General features: G+C 44.0%; 1 protein-coding gene across 5 annotated transcripts in view; it reads right to left on the bottom strand.

Moving 5' to 3' along the window:
- HIVEP3 (HIVEP zinc finger 3) overlaps positions 1-22,166 on the bottom strand; it is a 249,858-nt gene extending 227,692 nt beyond the window's left edge. The window contains exons 1-2 of one of the 5 annotated variants that reach the window (XM_035345424.1): positions 747-942; positions 591-635 (exon numbers count right to left, since the gene is read on the bottom strand). The gene's annotated coding sequence lies outside the window, so the exon portion shown is untranslated. Of the gene's footprint in view, positions 1-590; positions 636-714; positions 943-22,147 lie in introns of those variants that run through there. The other 4 variants (XM_035345425.1, XM_035345429.1, XM_035345422.1 and 1 more) reach the window with 4 other exon arrangements.
- Between the last annotated feature and the right edge of the window lie 267 nt (positions 22,167-22,433).

A 22,433-nucleotide genomic window follows, 5' to 3' on the forward strand; every position in this document is an offset into this window, starting at 1 on the left:
GCATTTTGTCACATCTGCTAGCCTGGGCCATACCTGAGAGATGAGCCAAGACCCTCATGGCAGCAGACTGCTCCGTAAGCGAGCACCTGAGTGAATTAATTCAGTTATCAGAGTGGTGTCACCATGTTGGCACCATGCTCCACCAAGGCCACCACCCTCACAAGGGCCCAGCTCTCCACATAGCACCATGCTCCACCGCAGAGACCTTGAGAAGTGACTCGTCGGGCCTCATTTTCCACACCCACAAGTCACATGTGAAAATAGCTGCGCTAAGAAAGTTCACTGAAGTGTCAAGTTGACATTTGAACTCCTAAACAACTGATAGCAAACCCAGAGCAGCCGTCACCTCCTGACACAGTGCCCAGCAGTCAGTACTCGAAAGCCTCATGTAGGTAGGAGCAAATAGCCCAAGCCCCTGAGAACAGGTCACCACACCGCCCAGGGCGAAAGCCTGTTTGAGTAAGAGATTTATTAATTTTTAATTTCTTTTTTAGTACATTTTTTAAGGAAAATACACAATCAGCTTAAAAACTGCAGTGGCTATATACCTCCACTGCTAATTTCGAGCCTCCACATCAGCCTGCATTTACCTGGCTTCAGCTCTCAGTTTGGAGACCTGGCCATTCTTAAGTGAGCTAAACAGAGTTGCCTTATTATTCCTCATGAAGTTTCAATAAAAATCCTCAAAACAGAACAGGAGATAGAAGAGACAACTTGTTACCAGCTCTGCTCTTACAGGCCATAACCATGCAGCTCTTGTCTCCATAAGGGAAGGCTAAGCTTCTCTATACAAGCTCTTCAGCTTTGATGCACATTCCTCCTTTATGAAAACTCAAGCTTTGCTCTGACTGCATGTGATTTTTAAAAGATCCTTCCAGAAAGCCTGATACTAGAAGGCAAAACAAGTTTCAGCAACAGCACCAGGAGAGCACAACCACCTGATCCCCCTCCCCAGAAGCAGGACTCAAACCATCCCGAAAGCAATTACTTAATGAGGTTTTAATCCTTTTCATATGTGCCATGTTAAGTTTACATCATCCTTTCTTATAGAAAATAGCACGCATACAGCATGCTAGTGCTTTGTACCAATTACCTTCACACAGTTTGTCCTTTTTTATATTTTATTTTAAAACAGTGATACAAATTCAGCTTTCCTCCACTATCCTGAAAATTTCCCAGCAAGTTCAAAAATCGGTACTAATCAACATTAATGGCAGGGAGAACTTCCTGAATAGCAAGGAGAAGACCTGCATCATAAGTCATCTATGTCTTCATGCACTAAACAGGCAAGAACAGGTCTGAAACCTGGGAGACCCCATCCCCAATGGGTGCTTCCTACGCAGCGATGCACACCCTCATTAGCGGTGACATGCTCCACAAAAGCTGAACTATTCAGTTCTGCAGGGCTTGTTAGTTGGGCTCCATGCTGCACCCAGTCTTGCTGGGAACTCGCAGGACTGCCCAGTCTCCTCACTGCGTGGCCAGCAAGGGCTGTGCTGCAGGGGATGGAAGGGGGGGGGGTGGTGGGATAGGACAAAAAAAAAAAAAAAAGGCAGTTCATCTCTGGGGCTTACGGAAACCACTGGTGCAAGGGGACATGGCTATGACAACCAGAGGTAACATCACCTGCCCAGGACTCTGAATGAGTGTCTCAGGGTTGGTCATGAGCCTATTATCAACCTCTGTTTATAATGGAAATTATTTGTGTGGCTGTTTTGGTGTGGTTTGTGTTTGGTTTTGGAGGGGGAAGGCTGGATTTTCTCCTTTGGAAGGGTGGTAGTTCCCTGCTACAACAAAATTTATGCATGCATTTGGGAGTATGCATACATTTGCCTTGGATTCCCATTACATCATCTGTCCTCATTTTAGAATATAAATCTCTAAACATGCATACCTGTGCCCAGAATGAGCACATAATAGCTATGACTGATTAAAGAACAGAAGTCTGCAAATCTTTGGATTATTACTTCTAGCTAGTTGTGATCTGAAATTGCCATCCGATACCAAATGATGTGTGAATCCCAAAAGAGTCAAGTTTCAGATTAGAGAACTGGTTGATATTCAAGGAGAGTTTTTCCTCTCAAGTTTTCACTGAGCTTCACAACCTGATACTCCCCAGATCAGACATGTTTTTCCTCAACTAAGCAACTGGCATAAAAAAAAAAAAAAAAAAACTACAATCCTGTCATGAAGAATACAAAAGTACAGAAAAGACAGACATAACTGCTCATGAGTGAATAGTCTTGTTTTCGTGTTTTTGGTTTGGTCACTAAGCAGCAATATCTCACCTCAGCATCCATCATCCAAAGTGACACAGGGATATGAGCCCTCCCCACCAGTCTCCACAAAATTCCTCCTTTCTGCCACCTCACTACTGACTGTGATGCTTCTCAGGGCACCTTGTGGGGCTTTTTAATGTCCCAATGGCCAAGAGATTTCAATGATCTCAACTGTCAGGAGTAGAGGGATGAGAGGAATGAGCTTCTTCAGAAGAAATAGTTTTGTCTAAGTAAGACACTCCAGTGAAATTTGAAGTTTGATGAATCACATCATCATTCAACTTCACTGCTAGCCTGAATTGCATTAGAAAGGTCTGTAAGAGTAGCTAAGTAGTAAGATGGGTTTTGCTTATTATTGTGGTTCTCCCCCCCCACTCCCCCTCCATTTAAATCATTCCTTGTTCTCGTCAAACAGAGAACATTATCAAATTCCTCTACAACACGTACAGGATTGTGTCTTATCCCTCTACAAAGATCCATATTAAACCAACCACAGACAATAACCTCATACCATTCAGTACAGGAAGCATCATAATCTGCCATGCATTAAAGGTCTAAAAAAACCCTGCCTAATGTTAGAAGAGTCTCAAGCTGTTAAGCCACTACTTAACTACGGTAATTCACCATGAAGTCTCTCCCATGGCACAGCTAGGGACTTGTTTTCACTTTCTAATAATGAACACGTGTCTCAGGCATTTAATGAGTTCCCAAAATAAGTGAACCAAAAGGCAAAATCCAAGAGGTTTCGGTGCCCAGAGAGATTTAAAAAATCATAATTAAAATAGTGAATGGACAGAAGAATAAAACAAAGTCTGGGGGTGGTGATAAAATTATTTAGGTGGAATAGGGAGCGTATTGCTTTCCTGTCCCAAGGGGGCTTTGAGCATGACAGAAGGCAGCTGCCCTAGTGGTACATACCTGGGGGTCTACAACTCTCCCCCTGCTTAATGTTTTGTACCTTCAGGAATACCAGTCCCCCATAGGGATCCAGCACAGCAATGATTAAAAAAATGCAAAAATATTGTGCACTTTGGTAGCATTTTCCCCCAAGGATATCAAAACACTGCAGATTTTAATGATACCTTGCTGGTTTATCACAGAATCATCTGTTCAAAGATATGCACAGAGAGGGACTGTTAAATGCCAAATGTGGTATTTCCTCCTTGTTTTCATGGCTTGCAGTTGCTCATCGTGGTAAATACTGCAGCTTCGGTTTCACTCCTGCAGTATTTCTGGGTGCAGTTTCTTGTGTGCACACATTAGGGAGAGCCCTTCCATTCAAGCTAGATAATCCTGGGTGGAAAACACCTACCCAGTGCGATTCAAAACCAGGCACTGAAAACTTCTATTATGTTTGAGTTGCTTATTGAAATACTTTTGTGCACTACACTCGTTGGAGTGTTTTAAATAGTAGAAAATGGGTTAATAAAAAATTTACTTTAGAAATTTTAGATTAAGATCTGCAGCAAAACTTTTCAAATTGGGCTTACAGAAAGAAAATAATATTTTGGTCAAAGGCCAATTCCTGAATTTCTAATTAAACTTTTTCATAGCCTAACCCTTGATAATTTATATAACCCATTCCACTAAAGGGGTTTAGAGAGAGCCCTGCACCAGATCAGGCAGAAATAACTAGAGTTCAAAGGATTTGCTCTCGATTAACCCTAGAGAAAATGAGTTCAGCAACAAGCAAGGTATGGTAGTAGAAGGTAAGAACTCAAATGTATTTTAAAAGGCTGAGTAAACACTGGCTGGGTAGATTTTACCAGTCAGAGATAGGCAGGTAAAGTTGGTCATTCACATAAAAATATGAGTTTTACATTAATACCAAGAAGCAACCAGCATACAAGAGAATTCAAGCGTGTAAGAAGTCATATCTTTTTATTAAACTAACTAAACTGACTGGAACTGAAATAAATGGACCAGCATGCCTAAGCCATGGCCTGTTTTTATCAGTTTTACCAGCTGGTCCACTGAAAGATACGGCCAGTCCTTATAAACTCCTTCAATACCTTAGACTAGCATGGCGACAGCAAAATACCACCTCATTAACATGTACAAAGCATCCGTATTTGGGTTTTCCGAAAGCCTATTACCAACTGTATAAGCATTACCTCTATCTTTAGCATAACTCCTTTATTTCCAGCTAAACAACCAAGACTGCCTGTAGAAGCCATCGCTGAGAAGAAATTAATGAAAACATCCATCGCTGAAACAGTTAAGTTTCAGTTAAATAACTCACATCATCACACTCCGGGGAAATGGCATATGCTGGCCTGGTTCAGTCCCAAAGGGCTGGAGGAGGAGGCCCCTCCTGCCCCAGCCTGGAGAGGTCACCCTGCCCTTTCTGCCCCCAGCGCCAACCCCAGGCACCCAGTCAATCAGATTTTGCAGTGCCACGTGCAGATTTTTCTGCTTTGCTTCACACACAAGTGAGAGATGAGTGACCGTCTCCGGGCTGAAACCCACGTCTGAGTTATTTATTGTTTTACTGCAGAATGTTCTACTACCAAGCCCTGACCAGGGCAGCGTGGAGAGGCTCAGCACCTAAGAGTGGCCTGGGGTATACAACAGCAAGAGCTGAAAATTAGAAATTAGGGCCAACATATGCAGAAGTGATTCTGGTTTGTTTAGCTGGCAGTTTAGGAGTGATGCTCCTATGAATCAGGGCTGTTTTGCTGACCCTTAGCAGCTAGTAATTAAGTTTTAGTCCTGCATAGGAGCTAAAACATATTTACAGAATTAGCTACTTGCACATTAATGCATGTACATGTTTCACTGTATAAAATACATTCAGGAACATCTTGAACGTGGTGGCTTTTCTAGTCCCAAATGCCTAACGGAACTGAGTGTGAATAGCAAAACTCGGATAAACTTATCAAGTTAATTGCAATGATACAATTAATAGAAATGTAATTTAAAGATTTGATATTATTCAAAAGGAAAAGCTCTGATAAATGAAGGCAACTTAGCAAAATCATTTGTGATAAGCTTAGGCAGGGGAACAGAAACAGTGACTGGAGTTTCTTTAGCTAGTGGGTACAAAGATTAGGAGGAGTTTGCATCCTGTACAAAGCAGCAGGGCAGGGAAATCATGAAGAAAAGCTCCAGAATAGCTGGATAAGTAAATCTCTCTCAGAGGTTACCAGGAGTAAGCAGAGAAGTGGGATTACAAATAGAATCACTCCCGGAGTTGGACTTCAAACCAATTTCACATGATTTTTAGAATGCAAACCAGGATGATTGAGTAAAATGTCTGATACGATGCTGAGAACTGTAATCAATGAAATATCACACAGGGCAAGTGAAATGACTCTGAGGAGACGAGAGCAATAACACCAGGATGGAGCCTTGTGGTGTGGATGATGAGCAAGCTCATGAGCAAAAGAAGGAAAAAGCTAGCTAGGAGTTCCTTAGTTAGAAAAAGAGGCTCTGGAAAGAGATTTGAGTGCACCAAAGTGTGACAGTAACCAACAAGAAACAGAAAATGAAAATTTCATTTTAAAACATTCAGCAAGATGTGTTCTTCAGAAGCAGATGTCAGAAGACATCCATGCTGCTATATAAGTCCCTGGTATGACCTCACCCGAGATCCTTTTAACCATGTCGCAGAAATGATTTCTGCAAAGATGCCAAGATCTATAGCAATAATGAATCAAGCGACAGAGAACATACATTGCAATGGTAGACTAACGGAAGACCAGTTTGTTTGACCTAGCAAGATACAAGCTGAGAGGAGAAGAGCTGTTTCAAGGACAATATTGGCACAAGATCAAATAGCGATAGCACAGCCAAGGTTTGAATTTAGTGTGGAAGTCTGGCATAGCCTTCGATGTTTCTTTCACAAGAGCAAAGGCAAAAAGCTACAAGAGAAAACCTGGTCCGTTTGCAAGAAACCTGCAGGAAAGTCTTGGCTCTAGGTCAGAGCAGGCGCTGCTTGGCCCATCTGCACACACCAGGGTTTGGGCTCACAGCAAAGTCCCACCACATGCTGTGGTCGTCTGCAGGCACGATGATATCCCAACCATCCTCAAAGCAGGAGCAAGAGCGTGGTTCCTCCATGGCTTCATAAACCATGTTTGTAGTAAAAGGCGTAGTTTAGCCATGCATAACAATACAGGTGAAAAATATTAAAAAACCCACAACGGAACGAGGAGGAAACAAGAAAATTTCAACAAGGTTGTCAAGGATAAACATCAACTGCGGTGCAGGAAGAAGCTGGCCTGCTGTGAGAGCCAAAGTCAAACCAAGCCAAAACCAAATGCAAACCTGCAGCTAAGACAAAACAATTGGATTGCACTGATCTGGAGTGGGCTAAAAGTCTTTGTTTTCTTCAAGTATATTTTAGAGGACAGATTCTTGGTGTAAGCAGAAGATTTAAACCATATTTAGCATTCACTTTTCTTTTGCATAGCTCAAAGATAAACAGTCCCACTGATTTGTTTGATTCAGGAGGAACAAAATAGCACTACTGTTAAATTTTTAAGGTGAGAATTCACACATTTTCCTTTGTCCAACACTTCTTATTCAAAATAACATCCTGCTCAGATCAAGAAAATATTCTAATTAGATTCAAAACTGCATCAAGCATCCCACCATTCATCTTGAGATAAATATTTGCACAATACTGAGCTTGACATTTATTGCAACTTGACCACTGGAAAAAGCAAACCAACTTGCAGCTTACATTTTTTTCCCCTTTATCCTCGAGTTCTGATAACATTTTTCAGCTTCCCATCTAGTCAAACTCTGTTCACTGTGAAAGTCACTTTAATTGAATCCAATGGCCAGCAGCCCCAGCCCATAGGCTAGCAAACCAGCACAGCCCCTTCAAACAGGGATCTGCCCCAGAACAGGCTGGGTGCATGTGGCTTGAACGGAATATGACATTTCCTGCTGTTACAGCAAAGCGCATCTGAGAGTCAAAAATAACATCACAGCATGGAAAATCTATGCTTCCTCCTGTTGACCCTAATCCAGGTGAGCCCAGCTGTGGCTGATGGAAAATTAAATATTAGCTTGCAAGTGTTGCACTAGTCCTATTGGGGGTGGAGCTCGCAGTATCATTTAGGAGACAAAAGGAAGAAAAAAAGCTATTTTATGAGGTTGGGAATTGGATTTCACCCTGAAGGCTTGAATTCAGAATTAGAAGTTGCTGAAGCCAAGTTTTTCACTTCTGGCCCTCCAAGAGCACTAATTTCTGAGGTCCCAGGCTAAAATGCCTTTGCCCAAGTGCAGGCTCTGGCTGAAGTGCATGGCAGCTGTGTTTTGCTTCTTCTCTAAAGCACCAGGTCATAAAAAAATCCCCACAGGCTGCGTATTTGTTATTGACATTGCTCTGTGCTCAATTTTCTCAACTCAGAGCAACAGCAATGCCATCTCAGATCCCTGGACTAACCCATTGCTGATCCTCAGCCCTAGAGAAGTTTATAAATAAATTAATAATCCTTCTGTCAAAATGGGTTTTGAACAATAAACAAGAAATGATGGGTGATGACAAGGGGGTATAAACAATGAATAAAATAAAATACAGAGAAACTAGCCAGCCAACTGTCCTATGTAATTTCTGCAGCAAGAGTTCTCTTGCAACTCGTGCATGAAAATGAATTTGCAGACTGCACCGTAACCTCAGTTTTGGCAGGAGAGTTTTACTCGTGAACTCATTCCATTTCTTTTGCATGGGATATTTACAAGAATTACATTTGAAATGAGAGGAAAACAATCCTCTCTTAGCCATAAAGCAGTGTTAGGAATAAAAGTGTTAAGTATTTTCAAATGTATCCAGCTATAAAACTTATCCAAGTACCTCTGACAGAATTGAGATTTACTGACAATAATAGTTCAACTACCATAATTTGTTGATGTAATTCACATGTCTATAAAGAAAACTTTTGCATCACTTAGAAAGTAAATGTTCAGGGTCATAGCTTGGGTCCTCTCTGCTGAGTAAATTGCTGTCAAAATAATGGACATTTCTGTGATGAGAAAGCCAACAAAACTTGAGAACATGAGAAAGAACACGAACAGGAGAAAGCCAACAAAATCAACTCTTTCTTGGGTTTCTGTAATAACCCTTAGGAAGCTCCAAAGGGGGGAAAAAAACCAAGCTAACGCTATTACTGCAACTAAGATGTAAAAATGTTCCTGTTTCTTCTATGACATTTGCACACTTGAAGAGAACTTCCTACAGGTCAGGGTCATTTAGAAGAGCAAAAAAGAAGCAGAGAGGTTGCAGCCTGGTGCCTACCTCTCACGTGAGGAGCTGTGGCCCTGCTGCCCATCCCGGGGCTGCGTCGTTTTGCAGAGGTGCTGGGGGCTGCAGCCCTTCGTGCTCTCCCTGTGCACATCTCCACAGAAGCACTCTTGCCTGCAGCAATCCTTTGTGTGTCATTTTGAAATACACTGTATACAGATACGGACTTTGCAAGAGTACTTTCTGTAAACCACTCTTAAACATAAACCCTTTTTTTTTTTTTTTTGGTTCATTTGCCAAGTAATATTTATACAATGCTGTTCATCAGAGAAGAGCTCAAATCAGTTAACAAGAGACATTCAGACCGGTGCTTTGGATCCCTCTACTTCAGAAGAAGAAAAGGAAAAGAAAAACCACTAAAACAAGAAAAGGAAGTCAATCAAAGCAGGAAGAGACCCGTGATTTTTTTCTGAGGGGATATAACTTGGGCAGAGGTGCTGTGGAGCCAAGGCTGAGGACCAAAGTCCTGCTCCAGCTGGACCTCACAGCTCGGTGCCTCCAGCTGTGCACCCCCACTCACCACCACTCCCCCTCCAACAGCTGGGGGAACCAAAGGCTCCTCGCACATCACAGTTTTATTCTAACTGTGCATATATACCAGTGAAGAAGCAGTCTGAAAAATCGAGTTACATAGGGTCATTTGAACTGCAGGCCTCAGCTGAGCTGTAATCAGCTGCACAGACAGCCACTGTCAGCAGGAAAGCTGCTCATGGAGCCTACAAGTGCTGTCCCTGTATGCAGCATTTGGTGCACTGTCATGATTTAGTAATCAGATTTCATATTTTTTTAATTATTTTTCTTTGCAATATGACTGTACAAGTTCCACCCTATCCACTCTTTGGCATTTAAAGTCATAACAACCACTTGCTTGTATTGTCTCTCATTAAATTTGTCTCTCTTGTATTGGAGATTCCCATAGAGGTTTTCCTCTTGACCATATTCTGACTCTAAAATCCAAGGAGAGAGCAGCCAAGAAAACAGTTTCAGTCAATGAAAGTGCACTGACGCCATCTAACCTAGCCTCTGACCTTCCAAGGCAGGAGGTTTTCATTCATTTTGCTCCCTTCTGAAAGTTCAGGAGCAGATGCTTTAGGTTAGGAATAAGCCCTCTTGAAAGGGGAGGCTCTCTCCAAGAATAGATTTAAATTCTCCCGTGCCGTCTCTGCACATATTTGTCATCCAATCTTTCCCAGCTTGGATTAATTAAAAAAAATAAAAGCACAACTGAATCTGGAAGTCAAATTTCTCTGGAGTGAGAACTGAGGGCTCTTAATTCCAAATCCAGTGTTAAATGGCAAACAGTAACAAGAAGCAATGGACAATTACCTCCAGTAATCTTTACCTCCAGCAAAGAGCCTCACATCAGCCCCTCCGCTGCTCTAACACCAAGGTTTCAGTGGTCATTTCCCACCAGAAACCAGTCCCTGAGCTGGTCCAGCCTGCAAATAACCCTAGAACATCCCAAAAGGCTGGAGACAGAGGAAGCACTGAAGCAGTTTTACACTGACAGCCAGGAGAATGGGAAACTGCAGCTCAGGCGTGCAAGCAAGCCTCACAGCTGCTGGACGAGGCACCTCAGCAGGATTTCCAAAAGAACTAACTCGCACAATGATTTGCGATATTAAGTCCTGAGAATGAGGAGGTTTCAAGACAGCAGCCTGCATGCAGCCACAGATGGGCTTGGCAGAGGCAGTCCCAGCAAAATAACACCCAGTGATGCAATGGATCTCCCCATGTAAAAGTAATAAGGATAAAACAAGGCTTTGCCCAGCTTGAAATGCAAGTCCCTGCAGGTTACTGTCACACCTTTCCTTTCTCAATGCTGGTAACAGTAGTGTTTAGTTTTTCTTTCTAATTGCATAAACTTCCCTAGAGCATCATCAATACAAGAGAAACTGAACTGCATTTAGTGACCTTCTGCAAAAAGGGAAAAACACCTCGGGGTGGGTTGGGTTTGTTTGCTTGGTTTTTTATTGCCCCCTTTTTTTTTTTTTTTTAAATAGAAAGGAAACTTTTAACAGTTCCCTAAATAAAACAAGGGAAGGGATTGGGTGCTGCCATGCCATTTATCTCATCAATACACTTCTCCATGTAAATGCCTGTTAGCAAGTGACAAGTGAGTGTAAAAAAAAAATAAAGGCAACGGTTTGACAGGTATCTTGTGCGTTTTATCAAAGTAAATTGGATCCAGAAACATGAAAAATTGGTTTTTGCAATACACACTAGCTTCAGGGGGTTCAATTCTGGTTTCTGTAAGACTGGAGGAAAGCCAGCCCACAGGATGGCCTGACAGACAGCTCTTTAAACTCCCCTTACAGCACCATCACATCAGCACATCCAGGGTCCTGCACACAGGGTGTTCGGATGCCATCCCCCTTCCCAGCTCAAACCCCTTTGCTGTAGCTCCACCACTGGCAAACAAAATATAAACAAGCTTTAAAGTCACAAGAGCTCGGTGACAAGGCACTTCAAAGCCTGACTCCCTATGCACAGGCTCCTGTACACGCATTAAAATATTCATTTTTCCTCTGCTCTTCGATTTTCATCCTTTCTACTGCTTGCACAGCCGCAGTGGTGGTTTGCAGCTCTCTAAATACACATAGCCACACGTAGTAACCCTACTAGTAACCCTAGTAACTCCAAATACACGTAGCCACACGTAGCTGTAATATGGCTTGCTGCTACCCCAGGTGTATTAATAGCAAAACCTGAAGCTATTGATAGCTGGAGTCCTGCAGCTGATCCGTGTCCTCCACCTGGGGGTCTCCATGTGCTGGTAGATGTCCGTGTCTGCTTCCAGCAGGACGATGTCTGTCTACGATGCAAAGATGGGAAAAAGCCAGGCTGAGGTTGGCCGGGGGGCTTCATCCAGCCTGAGGGCAGAGCCCTGACACCATCCCCAAATGCTGGGTCCTGCAGAGGCTGGAGGAAGCTCTCCTTCCGGAGGTGAAACCACTCGCCTCTTCTTCACGTGAAAGCAAGCATAGTATTCAAACATGAAAAAATAGATTTTTTGTTTGTTTGTTTTTAAAGAGCCTGGAAAGCCCCCCAGTCATTCTGTACCAGTGGCAAGACCCAAAACTTTCTGCTGGTGGGTGGTGGGGTGGGATGAGAGAAAAAAAAATCATTACAAGATGAAAGGTTTCACACTTCTCCCTCCAGCTAAAACCTGCACCAACTCTGTGTTACTCAGCCTATACTATGGGGGTGTCAGCTCCCCATGTCCCACCTACCCCATTGCAAAAACATCCACCATCTGTTAGGAAAAAAGTGGGTAAAGCCCCAGTCTGAGGATGTATTTTCAAAGCATCTCCCCCCAAAAAGTTTGTTGTCTGAAATGGTAAAGGAATCAGAAACCAACTTTGCTTCTGTCATCCTCTGCTGGAGACAGATGAGGAGACCCTGAGAACACCATTAATGCAAGCAGTGTGTTAACACATCAGGTTTGGCTTGGGGCAGTAAACCCAGATCGTGCTGATGGATCATTATCTTCAGCTGCACCTCTTTTTTTTTTTTTTCTTGAACAGCTAAGGACAAGCCCAACTCCTAAAGCAGGAACCTGTTGCTATCATATACACACTTAAGATTTTTCTTAACTCACGGAGCAGAAAGGAGTCAAAGCTCAGTTAGATATATTTTTTGAAGCATCACACCAAATGACATTTTAGACACCAACTTCAGAAGTTTGTGTCCTCAAACCTCAAAACCTCACTCCCCTCCTTCTACTCCTGGCCCACTAGCAAAAAAAACAGTGGTTGCATTTGTCTGAAACAAGGAAAAAATGTAGACTTAAATGATTAAAATGCCACTTTACTCCAGCAACAGACCCATTTGAAAGTTTTTCACTTATTTCTGCCTCCATCTGCACAGGCCAGGACTGCTCCCACTCCTCTTCCAGCCACTTCTCTCCGAGGAGAGCTTTGGCACATTTTCATGAACACCTCATGGACACTCAGAACAAAAAAAGATGCCGTTCTCCACCTCAGGCCATCCACGGATGGCAGAAATTTGGGTTTCTTTCTTCTTCAGCTGCTGCCAACAAGAACAGCCTGGGCACTGCCTGATCCATCCCCATGATGCCCCCACTGCTTCCTCAACACGCAGCCCCTCAACAGCCCCTCATTACAACATGGTTTTCAGCACAGGCAGTTCTACATGCACGCTCATAGAGGTATATACAGATACACATATATGCACATAACATGTGCTATTCAGTAGAAAAGCACACAGCAGGTGGCCATAGCCCCAGGCTTGCTGCTCCCAACCCCACGTGCCACCAGACCCAGAAGCAACAGCCTCATATGGATGCCGAGCTTCACTTGCCTTGATTTGCCTTTTGGGCTTCTCAGACTTATATTTTCAAGACCTTGTGAAACAAATACACACTTTTGCAGCCCATCTGACCACAAGCACACACAGCCTGACTGGCCTTTGCTGGGATAAGCCAGCTATTTGTCACCTCATCAAGTGACATGCATCGGAGGCTGCAGCATCCCAACTGCTCTGAACTGATTTATGTCTGCACATCTGAACGGCGCAGGGCAGCCTCGCTCCTTACCCTGGCCACGCAAGGGGCTTCTCCCTGGGGGTAACATCGGTTTTTAATGTGGCTAATAAGCTGAGGGGGAAAAGGGTTTTATTGCAAAAAAATCTCATGGAAGCAAGTTCTTGCGTGGCTGCTCCTGTACAAGCATCAACAGTTGACAGCACTACAGCTCAGGGGACAGAAGGACAGAAGACAGCTCTATCACCTTCTGTGAAACCAAAGTCTTTGACCTAGAGGCAAAGCATTCAAGTGCCCCATAACAGCCTGTCATCCACTGGGCAGGCTGGAAGGTTTAACGGCCTCGATGAAGCCTTGGTACTCAACCTCTCACTCAACGATCTCCCCGTCACGCACCTCCTCGCCTTCACTACCAGGCACCACAAGAATTTGTGGTCTGGCCCCAGCTCTCCTGAAGAACCTTGTTTCCCCTCACGGGCCCTCTTCTTCACATACTTGGACAGCACCCGAGTATGCAAGAAGTGAATGAGAACACCGATATGCTCTTAAATTGCGTTTTGCACCCATTTTGCAAAAGCTATGACTGGCAGCACATGTGCAAGTCAAGACAACCAGCCCGCTATGTCTCCCAGCAATATCATCACTGACCTGATTTCCTATTGCAATTAAAGGTGCTGCCAATGAATATTAATGCAGGCTCCAAAAGGAGTCAGGTATTTTAGAGAGTAGGTTTGGTTTGATGACTTTGCTCCAATTCTGTATACTCTTCTGCAGTCATTTAAAGCACAACTTTACCCATCCTGGCTTTTTTTAAACCTCAGCCTCCAAAACCACTCATTTATGGATGTTCCACATGATTTTTTGCATTTCATCTGAGTTTTGAGATGTCCCCTAGTCTGGGGCAGAAATCTGACCCTAAAACTCCTCAATTTGAGAAAATATTTAATCCTTCCCCTGGTTAAAAAATGCCTTTAATGAAAGCCTCTGCTCACGTGCTAATAAGACTACTAGCAACTCTTCCTTGGCTAAGACTCCTTCCAGTTAAACATTTTCTGCCAAACTAGCTCTCTCCTGACAGCTACTAATTTAGAACTGTTTTGTCTTAACTCGCATTTCTACTCAATTGACCTCATGGGCTTCTTCCTCACTAATTCCACAGAAAATGTGCTCAGCGTGCAATTCCCAGGTTTGCTTTTGTTAACTTCTCCATGTTGCAGACCAGTCTGGAACAGGAAGATTATTCCTGGACTTTCTTTTGATACATCTATTCTCCAGGGTGTCATCATTGCAAACATTTTGCCCACTGAAACCTCACTCATAGCAGATAACAATGTACCATAGAAAAAAAAAGGGAAAGGAAGAAGTCTGTCTGCTCTCCCACAAGTGTCCTGTATTGACACCAGGCTGAAATGAGCGTGCCACAAGAAACTGAGAAATAGCAGTTGTTCACAGCTGTCAATACACGTTATAAATACCTTACGCAATGTGTTACAGCTTCAGGCCCAGCCTTGCCAAGACACTCCGGCTACAGCACCCAGATCTGAGGTGGGCTTTGGTGCCAAGCCTCGGGCTGGCCATCTCCCTCAGGCTGATTTCTTGCAGGGGGGTTATACTTCTGGTGGCTGCCAGTTTGATCAGCCACCTGTGGTCCTCGGTTGTCCCAGGAGCCAGGACTGCTGCTAAATGCCCCACACTGACCAGGTACGGGGCAAACCCAAGGGTTTCTACCCGATGAGACCTCTCTGGGACACACATGCTCTTCCAAAGCAGAGATGAGGCACATTCATTGGAGGGTACACACAGGACTTTACCAGCACTTAAAATAACACTGGAGATTTATGAACAGGTACTGTCTGATTTGCTCCGTTCCCCTCCTTGCCCCAACCATCCAAGCCTGATTCATACTCCAGCAGTTAGTCAACACCGAAGCAGCAATAAAAACCTCTAGGCAGACATGGGTATACCTATAAAAAAGGAAACTCCAGTTCTGCTTCCTTGTCCTGACCTCAGGTAGCAGCTGCATTACAAGGAGAGCCCAGCCACGCTCAGCTGTGCAGGCACCCTGCTGGCCTTTCACCTGGGGAAATTTCAGTTTAATTTTCACTCACAGCCCAGGCAGGATGCAAGTCAGCTTCCTCCTTTTCCCCACTGGATTTTTTTCCCCTCCATATCACATTCACATAACCTTTAGTACAACTGAAATACTCAGAAATAATAAGAGGAAGGGACAGTTCAATATCAGCATTAACAAGGTTTTATAGCATGCAGAAAAATCATCCCAGAGCTGTCCTGCATGGACCAATCCAAGTGTCTGGCAAAAGTACAAGGCTCCTGGCGGGTGGCTTCATTTTAGTGCAGGCCAGTCAGCTTCTGAGCCCATCTCTGCAGTGCATCCAGATATTCACAGAAAACTGTACGCTAGCCATGCCTAAAAGGCAATTTTCAACAGGGCAGGATTTAGACTAAGGTAAAGAAATGGAATTTTCCTTTCTGTACAAGGCACAGAAAAGGACAAAACCTGCATTTCATTTAAACCCCTAAATAAATAAAAGCAACCCAGCATCTCCTGACCCCTGCTTTTCAAAGCTCTGTAGTGGCCACAGGGAAGATATCGGCGGAGCAGAGAGGAACCAGCTGCTGTCAGCAGCAGGGAGGCTCCGAGGCTTTCCTGCCTGCAGGAGGCACCAGGCAGGGATGCTCCGTGCCCACCTGGTTGGGGGAGAGGTTGGATGTAGCATGGCAAGGGTGCTGGAAGATCATAGAAACGTTCAGGTTGGAAAAGGCCTCTGAAACCATCCAGTCCAACCTTTAACCTAGCTCTAGTCCACCATTAGCCACCTCAGGAGATGTCGCACTGGTCTTGCCCAAGTGTTGTGCTTTGTTAGCATAACACAAGCACTTTGTAACAGTACAGGAATTCAGGCAAATCACCTTTCCTGCCCTGTAATTTACGCCAAGCCCAGAGTAGCCATAATTAACTCAACAATTTCAAACACAATTTAAAACCGCAAGAAACTTTAATTTTAAAAGTTGATTTTTATCTGGTTTTAGCTATTTTGCTGAAGACGGACAGATGCTTGTTGACTGCCGTAGCAATGAGAATACAGTAATTTAGCCTTCATGTTTGATTTGGTGTTTTGCTACCTAGGGAACACAAAATATTCTTTAAGTATTGTCACATAATTATAGTCCACATTCTTGTAGTCTGAACCTATATTTAAAGTCCTAATTTTTTACATGCTTTTTTATTCTAGGAAATACAGAATGACATATTTACAGTCAGTAATTTTTGTCAAACTAAGTTGAAACTGGAATTCAGTTGAAAACAGAAACAATATTATTTGCTTGTCATTTAATTAAAATAAAATTTAAAATATGCTGAAAAAAATTATGCAAGTATCTTGCATACAAAACCAAGCAACTTATACGAGGGAAAGATTAACGGTAGTTGGCGAGCTGACTTCCAGGCTAATATATGATTCTCAAATATATTTATGTGCCCTCAGATGCTCATAAAGCACCTACCAGGAGTTTCAAAAAAAGTACCTAAAAACATAAATAGTGAAATTCCATTGAATTGAAAAGGAATTGAAATTCCCAGCCTGCACAAGTGTTTTTGGAGATTTTCAAAGACCTTTAAACAAGAAAAGGGCTTTGAGAGCCTGTCTCAAAGTCTGGGGAGATAGCTGTGCATCCTTCCCTATGTGTTTTCAATTGTGGACTGGAACACACTTGCTTGTTTTTCATAATTCCTAGCCATTTGCTCAGTTTTGCGTGAAGAAATCCAAATAAAACAGAAAACCTTCCCAAGTATTCAAGCTAAATTGAAAACAAAAGTGGCAAGAGTGAAAGGTTTGCAGCACGGAATTTGAAAAAAAAAAAAAAAAAAAAAAAAAACCTCGTCAGAACTTCCCCCAGTACTCATTAATAGACACTAACCCCCACCACCGCAGATGTGATAAATGTGAAAGTACGTGTGCGGTAAGCTTGAACTGGCTTCCAACACTTACGATAACTCTTATCACTTGAGAAATGTTTTTAATGTTTTAAAATTAAAAGACATCGCATTCAGATTTCTTCACAGTAGCTATTTTAAATACTTGATGCAAACTCTAACTTGACACAGATTATCAGCATTTCCAGTTAAATGGGCATCCCCCAGCTCTAATTTATCTTTTTTTTTTTTTTTTTTTTTTTTAATAAACCTCATTTAAAAAGCACAACACATCCAGAAATGTTTATGGAAAGTTTTTCCCATGTCGAGGACAGCTGCAAGGCTTCCAGCCTCGCACATAATTCAGTGCTTCCTGCAGCAGCTCAGACCCGCGTGCCTCAGATTTCTTGGCGGCTTCTCTTACCAATTGCTTTAGCAAGGCTCAGAGGTACAAAATGCTGATAAAGGGAGAAATTAGCACTGGAGGGGGGCTGCAAGGGGCAGATCCCCATCTCCCTTCTGTTCCGGCTCTTGCTGCCTTTTGGGGCTGGGGACAGCCAGGGGATGGAATTGCAACCAAGCAGCAAGCACAGAACATCCTAGTGCAGAGCGATCGAGCCAAGACAAACCCCAGCAGCAGGCAGAGGGGAATATGCAAGGAGGAAATAATTCCCTGCCTGGGGCTTCACCGACCCTCCCATCTGATGGGCCGGCAGCCCCAACCCCGAGCACCTGCACCAGCGATGCTCCAGCACTGGCACGGCACCCATGGGAGCCCCTTCCCTGCACACGGCAGGCAGAAGGACTGGCTCACGGCCAGGCTCGCCACTTTTCTCTAGCAAGACAGACAGTTGACTGCAAATTGGCATAAAAATATACATATTTGCATAAAACCTGGGGCAGAGCATGCATAGCTCCTGCTTTCTTTTTTTAAGAGCACAGTGCCACCTCCTCCTATGCAAAGATGCATGCAATGAATAAATAAAAGATAAACCCGTGACATATTCCAATAAGAGTCTCAACTTTCTTTAATAGCGATGAGATGAACAAAGCAGGAGGAAGGGGGAGGGCCCCTTGGTGCTATTTTCAGCCATTATTAACGGAGATCAAAAGGGGCAGCAGAAAGTCAGGGCCCTTCGAAGGGTGCAGGGCTGCGATCCCAGCCGGAGCGGATGCGGGTGGGATGGGGTCATGCGTCCGGATGCCTGGGATCCCCGTGCTCTGCTGGGAACACCCCGCAGGCTGCAGAAACTCATGCAGCAGGCTGAAGATTTAGTAAGGACAAAAGGAGAAATCCAGTAACAGATGTCTAGAGAGAGAGGGTGGGGGGGGAAGGATCTGTTTGGACTTGTGAGAGTAAAGAAAATGAAGTATGCAAATTGGTTTTCAATTTCATACAAAAACACCCCTTTTAAGATTTGAGCCAGGCAATGGAGGAAAACAAAAATTCACTTTGCATTTTGTCATAAGCCTGTTGGAAACGACATCACGAGGCTTGGCTCACCTGGCCAGGCACATCGTGCATCTGCACAGGAGAGCTGCCTGATGCACACCATGCCCTTCAGAACCCAGGCAGGGTTTTCTCCTGATGTCAGTAGGTCCAGGAGAAGCAAAGCCACCCTGTGCTGAGGCTAAGCCAAGGCAGGAACAAGAAACAAAAGTGTTGTAGCTCTTAGCATCGCTGCCACTACTGCTCCACTGAATACACTTTCCCTGAAGCCTATTGCAAGGATGACCCAACAAAAAGTTGCTCAGGTTTGAGCATCTTCATCGGTTTCTCCAACCCCAGCTCGTGCCACTCCATTGGGTTTTCCTCTGGGAAAGCCCTCCAGGTAAGCAAAGGACGCCAGACATGCTCATTGCCAAAAATCTCCCCTGGGCACAGCATGGTGGATGGGGTGGAGGAGTGGTACCATGCCCAGCCACATCCTGCTCACCTAGACTCTGCTTGGCTCAGTCTGAAGCTCATGTTTATAGACCGATTCTCAACCCTAAAATCCTCCTCTCTGAAGAGGAAGCAAAGCACCTGGAACATCAGGAGGGCTTTTCCTATTAAAAAAAAAAAAAAAAAAAAAGCTTGCATTTTGCAGAAGAGTGCCAGCTTCTCTCCAAGCTACCATCATCCTGCATATACCCTAACTGATCTACTTTAAAAGACTCAATTGAAGCACTCTGTGTATTGCTGGGGACATTTAAGCTCGCAGCATCGTTGCTAGATGCAGTACAAAGACAGAAGAGATAGACTAGACCCAGCGCTGGAATCAATACAAAGCCATTAAGCAAGCATCAGCCTCACTACAGCCTACTTTACACATCAAAAGCAGAGCCTGCACTTGGTGCTTTTGATTGAAACCAGGAGCTCTGCCTGTTTCCAATATTGTCATTCCAAGGCACGCAGGAAGATGTGATGTGGAAGCTGAAGGGTTAAACGAGTACTTCTATTCAACCACCATCTGATGTGTGCACAAAGTGCTAATTATATCTAACAAAGACAATGCACAAAGCCCCACGTAATACCAGAGATCTCAATAATGCCACTATCATTCCTATTAGGTTCATTTTTTGAAAGTTAAAATAGAGGATGATGATATTCAAAATCTGAGTGCTTGTATTCAATGCCCCTAAGTATAGGGAAATCTGAATTAAGAGAAATTATCAGGAAAAACATTTCATGTTCTGTGCTGTCAGCCTATTAACTTACTGAAGGCTCCTTTGGGTACTAGCGGAGGGGCTGCAGTGAAGCGTAACCACCCCCAGGCTGGGGACAGCACTGGGAACAGGCTGATGTAGCTAAAGCCAGAGAACTGGGGAGACATTTTCCAAAGCCCAAGACACTCCCGAGATCAGAGGGAGGCTTTGCATTGCTGAACCACAAGTTTTCCCGACCACAGTGGTGTCAGCCTAGGTCTAAAACAGGAGGAGGTGGTACGCAGCTGGGACAGTCCTCAGCCTGCTCTGCTCTTTTCCAGACTAACAGGGAAAGTAAGTCCACATGTGAAAGGAGGAAGTAACACTGCATTTTGGTTCAGCACACCAGAATAATGAGAAGCTGCTGAGGTTAACACAAGGACAGCTGGGGCATGAACCAAGAGCCTTGTCCCTTCCGTGCACCAGCTGAGCATGTCTGTAGCACACTTGCACTGGGGTGGCTGAAGCAGAAAGGAGACAGGTGCTGAAAAAGGAAAAAGAGCTGCTAGCAGTATACACATGCATATATACATCCCTAATGGCAGCAACAAAAAGCCAGGTCCAAGTCCAGGAGGTAGGCAAGCACTAGATTAGTACCATTTTAATTATAGAGCTTCTGGCCTTTTTTTTTTTTTTTTTTTTTTGATGGTCTGCATTTTTGTTTATGTAGTATATGTGCCCAGGAGGCACATCTCAAAGTTCCTGCATTTCTCCTATTTGTTATTACTTGGCATTACAGAACCTGGGAGCCCAGGGCATGATCGTGCCCCAACACGTGGGTGTGCATTGCAGAACCTGAGCGAGTCCCTCCAACAGCAGGGAAACGCAGAATTGAACTGTGGGTTCGTGCTCCTGGTGGCTTTTCAGACTGCGCTGCACTGCCATATTTATTAGCAAAGTTTCCTGTGGAAACAAGGTTTATGCAACCACTTCTGCGCATTCTAATTGCAACAAAATTCAAAGCATGGTTATGAGCATCAGAATTGTGACCCTATGATGGAGAGGCATGAAAGCTGGGGAAAGCAACTTCAGTGTAGATGTAGGTGGACAAATTCCTCAACACAGCAAGAAGAGGCTGCGGGCCTGGTGATGGCAACCAAGCAGAGCTCATCAGCAGGAGCCAACCACACAGACGGTGTGCGAGGCTGCAGGTCACCCCAGCACATAGCGCCACATAAGGGACACGGCGAGGGCCACCGCAACAGGAACACCGTGAATTATTTAGCATCCAAAGGATGCAAGCCCAGAGGAAACCACCCCTCAGCTGGGATGTTCATTGTTGTTGTCAGTTTTCCCCCCTAGAAGGGCAAAGCCTCTAAATTTCCAGGACAACCTTCATGTGACAAATGCAACGCAGAGCAAGGCCAGCAACGTAATCATAAGGCCTTACCTTATGATGTACGTTACGTGATTACCAGGATCACAAAGTCAAGCACTCTGAAGTTCAGAAATATGACAAACACATTCTCCTGCCCAAACTTAACCTTGTTGTACCCATGAATTTTGCTGCAACCTTTCCTGAGATCACTGCTTTCCGCGGGCCCCCTGCCTCCCTTGGTGTGCAGAAGCGGTGCTGCGCAGGCAGCGAGCAGCAATTCAGCAGCCCATTCTGTTCTCGCTGTTCAGTGTGTGGCCTTGTGCCTTATTTACTATAATTATTTCAACATCTGCTCTGAAGACAGAAATCTGTTTATTTCCTCAGAGGCTTTTCTATGGCACTCATTGCTGTAGTTGTTTGAATGCTTTATAAAATATTAATGGATTCTGTTCTTCTCCTTCTGTTATCATCTCCATTTTCCAGACGGGAAATGCTGGCCCACAGACTAAATAGTGAATTTGTTCACCAATTTGGGAGGAAGCAGCAGATCTCCCACACGTGCAAGACTGCAGTGTGCTTGTAAGAGGTCAAAGAAACACATGGAGAGCTGCAGGTTACAGCCAGGATGAAGCAGAAAACCCACCCAACAGCAGAAACAGTTATGTGATTCTTTCAGAACTACACTAAAACTGTTTTTTAAATCAAGTTCTCCAAATGAAATAAGTATAGAAATAGGCAGGGTACTACTCTTCCTTCTTTGACACCCAGTTCTCATATTAGGTGCCTTTATTTTTTACAACAGGAGTTATAGAAGCTCTATATTCCTAATGGCTAGCCACCGTTTCCCATCACTTCAAGCACTTCAATCACTACAGCACTTCAGAGAAACAACCACCGGCAAGTGAGACTGCTTGAGCTGCATTTTTTGTATTTAAGTGCACTGAGTTCACCTGCCCCAGGTAACTGAGTACTAGATACGTGTTTTCAAGACTGTTCTCTATTCAAGCCAAATATTGTATCTTTCCAGTAATTTTTATTAATTGTGGTAGTCACTGGACTACAGCTGATCCTTTCAGGAAAGGCAGATGCAGCAGAAAAATAATATTTACTGGTCAATTTTTTTGTTGTTGTGCTTCCCCTATTAAATACAGCACAGCCACCAGCGCGTTACCTCTCATGCCTGCTCTCCTACTCTTCTCCTCCAGCGGCTGCGCCGTGGGTTTGTTATCCATCTGAGGTACGGTGTCCCAGCAGATCAACAAGTAAGTGGCAAGAGGAATATTGCTCATCCAAAGAGAGAACGAAGGCCACTCCAGCATGGGATACTAAACATTTCTACTCCACAAACATAGCTTAAAAAACCTCCTCAGAAGGAAACACCACTCTGCTCTTGAAGATGCATCAAAGGGCTTTCTACGCACCAGTAGGTCTGCACTCAGCTTTCTTGCCCTTTGCCT

This window comes from Oxyura jamaicensis, chromosome 23, assembly GCF_011077185.1.
Source record: "Oxyura jamaicensis isolate SHBP4307 breed ruddy duck chromosome 23, BPBGC_Ojam_1.0, whole genome shotgun sequence".
Classification (NCBI taxonomy): Eukaryota; Metazoa; Chordata; class Aves; order Anseriformes; family Anatidae; genus Oxyura; species Oxyura jamaicensis.